Source organism: Callorhinus ursinus, unplaced genomic scaffold (genome assembly GCF_003265705.2).
Source record: "Callorhinus ursinus isolate GAN/ISIS: 27379988/994484 unplaced genomic scaffold, GSC_fseal_2.0 scaffold72, whole genome shotgun sequence".
Classification (NCBI taxonomy): Eukaryota; Metazoa; Chordata; class Mammalia; order Carnivora; family Otariidae; genus Callorhinus; species Callorhinus ursinus.
In genome coordinates this window covers 5,943,028-5,947,716 of record NW_027397134.1, presented here as the reverse complement: position 1 = coordinate 5,947,716, position 4,689 = coordinate 5,943,028, and positions in this window count along the sequence as shown.

Sequence of the window (4,689 nt, the reverse complement as noted above, 5' to 3'; positions counted from 1 at the left end):
AGCTTGGGGGCTCCACATCTGTAAATCTACGGCTGTTTTTCTCTCATCATTTATCATCATTCTCTAAGGGAAAAACAGCCCAGTGCAGTTCCCAGTCAGATCAATATATTTTCTTGAAGAGATTACAAGGAGCTAGGAGACACTGAACTTGATCCTACTTGCTCTAGTATGCTCCACTCAGCCCCTTCCCTCCTCCCGCTGTGTTCCAGCAGAGAAGAGGCAGGTGAAAGCTTTTAGTGTGAGCAATCATCCCAATACACAACTTGGAGATGGGCTTCCCAGCCAGAATATGATCTTTGCCCCGTCCAGCATCTGTGGAACCATACTGTCTCATCATAGCCACCTTTGCTGTTCAGCAGGGTCATTCAGAAACCTGTAAATATATACACAAATTAATATGCAAATGACTATTAGGGGCAGGTGCGTATGGAAGGTGCGTTTATGCTATTGTGTTTAGTTTGAGTGTGTGTGTGTGTGTGTGTGTGTGTGTGTGTGTGTGTGGTGCTGATATAATGTGAACAACCACGTGTATCTGCAGATACCCTCCTGAAAAATGTGTATATGTGCAGATGAGTATGTGACTGGGCATAAATATTTGCTCACTCACCAGTCACCAATCAGTTCAACAAAGATGTATTGATGCTGCAGGCATTGTGCAAGTTCCTGGACATGAATAAGACACAGAATGGAGGGGAATACACCACAGTGCATGAGTGGTAGATGTGTTTTTCAGCACTATGTAGCTGTCTATTAAATCACTATACATATGTATGTGTACATCAGGGTCCACATCAAGCTAGGGAAGTTCCTGATCATATAAGTGAGGGCACATCATCTGTTGGTGCTGAAAAATGCTGCTGTGTTCTCTCCCCAAGCCTCAAGGATCAGATTTAAACAGGCCTCACCTGATCCTTGGGCCATGGATGCATCCTCTATACTCTGTCAGGGTGGAAGGCTGAATACCGTCCCCTCCCTTTCCAGCCACTCCACCCTCCCCACCCATAGGGAGGTAAGGCAACCTGATAACAGGGCAACAAGAGTCCAGCCTGTTGGAAGCCACCTGAGCTTCACGTGTATCTCAATTTTTAGAAAAGAAAACGTAATTGTGGTTATGGTTGTATAACTCTACGAATATGCCAAACACCATTGAATTGTATATTTTAAATGAGTGAATTGTATGGTATATAAACTACATCTCAATAAAGCTACTACCAAAAAAAATTACAAGACTATGGTTCAAATCCAGGTCTTTCCTTTTTTTTTTTTAGTTTTTTTAGTTTTTGATGTAGTATTCAACGATTCATTAGTTGTGTATAACACCCAAACCAGGTCTTTCCAGGTCGAAAACCAATGCTTTTAACCACAACACCACACTGCCTTATTTGCAGGGTAATCCCAGAAGGGCTCTTTACCTCTCTCCTTTCCTTATACAAGCTCTCCTTGCCTTGTGCTCTCTGAGCCTCAAAAGCTCCAGGCTTCTTCCCAAGCACAGTGTTGTCCAGAACAGTCCCACCTCAATAACCCCCAAGTGCCTACAATCTAAAGCCAAATCTCCTTAATCTGGAAATCAAGGCCTCTAAAGATCTGCCATCAACTTTCTTTTCCTAGGATTCTGCTCCACATGTCCAGCATCCTAGCCAAATATTTCTCCCTGCCTTCTCCTGAATCATGTCCTTTCCTGCTGTCCAATGTGCCTGGAAAATTCTCTCTCCACCCCTCCACTACATAGCCAAATCCTGCCCTTCACCTGGCACCTTCTCTGAATTCAAAGTTACACACACACACACACACACACACTGGCCTTAATTTTCTTCCTCTGAGCTCTCATGCATCTCTATTTCTCCATGCATTTGTCCCTATAGAAAGGCATTTGGACATATATTCTTTAAAGACAGAGCATTTTTTAAAAGATTTTATTTATTTATTTGAGAGAGAGAGGGACAGCACGAGGGGAGGGGAGGGACAGAGGCAGAAGCAGACCCTCCACTAAGCAGGGAGCCCAACCCAGGACCCTGGGATCATGACCTGAGCCAAAGGCAGATGCTTAACCGACTGAGCCACCCAGGCGCCCCTAAGGACAGAGCATTAAACAACCCAAAGCACCCAGCACAGCATCTGACACACAGTGGTACTCACAAAAGTCATATCAAACTAACTGAAGTGAATTCAATCTCTCATCACCTCACCACTCTTTATCCTGCCAACTAAGAACACTACAGGCACAGTTTGAAGAAGGTGTTTAGAATGTTAATGGGTGAAAATGGGTTGCAGCCACATTTATTTCATTTAAATTATGATTGAGTTTTATGGCCTTTTATGGTTCCCTTGACTACCCAGCTGTTGGTTGGCATACCCTGCTCAGCCCAGGGGGTGGAAATGTTCCCCTGGCAGGGTGATGTCAGGCAGGGGTGATATGAAGAGGAAGATAATTCAGCATTTGAGGTACCAGCACCTACTGAGTCCTTCACACTGTAACCATATTAGGACCCCTTCTGCCCCTTCCTCAACTCTGAGACAGCCAAGGGGTTGGGAAGTCCAGAGGGGTGTGCTGCAGTTCTGCTCTGACAGGATCCCAGGATGAGGAACAAAGGAGTACCAGGCCATTAGGCCCTGTGCTGGGTTTTATGTAGGATTGCTCTCTATGGTAGTGTCTCAATTTCCTAACCACTGCAGTTCCCTGGTGCCCTGACCATCCACAGTCTACAATGTCCCACAAGCCCTACCCTCTTACAGGAGCACAGCCCAACAGAAATACAATGTGAGCCACAAGTATAATTTTAAATGCCCTGGTAGCCACATTAAAAAAGGTAAAAAGAGGGTGCCTGGGTGGCTCAGTTGGTTAAGCGACTGCCTTTGGCTCAGGTCATGATCCTGGAGTCCAGGGATCGAGTCCCGCATCGGGCTCCCTGCTCAGCAGGGAGTCTGCTTCTCCTTCTGACCCTCCTCCCTCTCATGCTCTCTGTCTCTCATGCTCTCTCTCTCAAATAAATAAATAAAATCTTTAAAAAAAGTAAAAAGAAACAGGTGAAATTAATTTTAATAATATATTTTATATAATCCAATAGGTCCAAAATATTAGCATTTCAACATGTAATCAATAAAAAAATTTCTTTTTTTAAAGATTTTATTTGTTTATCTTTTGTCTTCCTTGGACTGCTCTTAACACACTCTGTACTCTGCACTTAATAAACAGGGGCAATATCTGTACACTCCTGCCATCCACTGCCTAGTACAAAGCCTGGCATGTGATGGATGTCCAATATACCTGTTGAATGAATAACCAGCTCTTCCTGGTGGTCCCAGTCATGCTCAGGTAAGCGACCTAGTAGGGCTATCCTACCAGATCCCTACAAGAAGCCTGCCTTGCCTGGCGTCCTCCGGCGTCCAGGAACTGCATCTCCCACCTCACTGGACCACTGAGGAGGCCTAGGCATGATGTGATTGGGTACCCAGCTTTGAAATAAGGGGAGAGATTGGAGCAGAAAGAAGGAAGACCACTGTCCCCAGGGTGAGGCTAAGACTTGTCCATTTCCTTCCCTCCCTCTCCCAGGGTCAGCAGAGACCTTCTCCCAACAAGGGTCCAAAGAGCTCATCCAAGCTGGGCTGAGGGAAGATTCCTGACTCCTGAAATCCAGCTACCACCCTCCCCGGTACCAACTCCCACCCCCAGTGGTCTGGACACATGGCCAAGCACTTTAACCCTTCCATTTACCAGATGGAAAAGGCAACAGAGTCTGTTCCCAATCCCCACACCGCAGCTGGTCAGAATTCCAGTGTCCCCCCCTCCAGGAATTTTACTTCCACTCAAGTCTCAGGCCTTGGAGATCTTGGAATCCACGCTCCTCACTGTTATAGAAGCCCAGAGAGGAGCTGGGACCTGCCCAGAGTCACACAGCCAGCCAAGGCCAGGACCCTGCGGTCCCCAGGTGGAGGTGACAGGCCGTAGAGGTTCAGGCCACCTCTGCCTCTTCTTTCTTCCATGCTCCCTCCCTCACCTCAGAAAAAACGACATAACCTCTTCACACCTGGGCCTTCACCCCCCGTGGTGTCATTCCCAACCCACAGTATGGAGTAGAGTCGGGGAGTCGGTGGTGGTACAGAGATTGTTTCCCCCACTTGAGAGAGGTGCACGGTAACCCTGAGCCCAGAATGGCTGAGCGGCTCCCACAAGGACACAATGCGCGGCAGAGGCAACGGCAAGACCAGAAGCCAGGAGTCCTCTCTCCACTCACGGCCGGGCCCCACTGAGCCATCCTGAGGCCGCCTCCCACGTCCGAGGAGGGGAGCGCCTTAGGCCGAACGCATGGCCTGTCCCGGTCAGACGCGCATCTACGCAGTAAGCGCGGAACTTGCCGGCGCCTTGTAGCTCAGCCGCCTCGGCGTGGGCCTGGCCCTTCCACTGGAGCTCCGCCGGCGCCCCACGGGCGCGCGAGTCCCTTTCCCCGCATTGGTCCCTCCTCCGCGAGGGCCTGCGAGAGCCCAGCGTCCACCCGCTTCCTCCCTCACCAACCCTCACTGCGCGCAGGGCCAGCACACCCGGACACCGGCGACAAGCACCCCGTGCCGGCCCACTCACCGCCCAGCAGGACGTTCAACCGCTGCTGAGGGACCGATGGAGAAACTGGCTGTGGGGCCTGACTCCCTGCTGATGGACTCACCCGACTGGCTAACAGGACAGCAGATGGGACT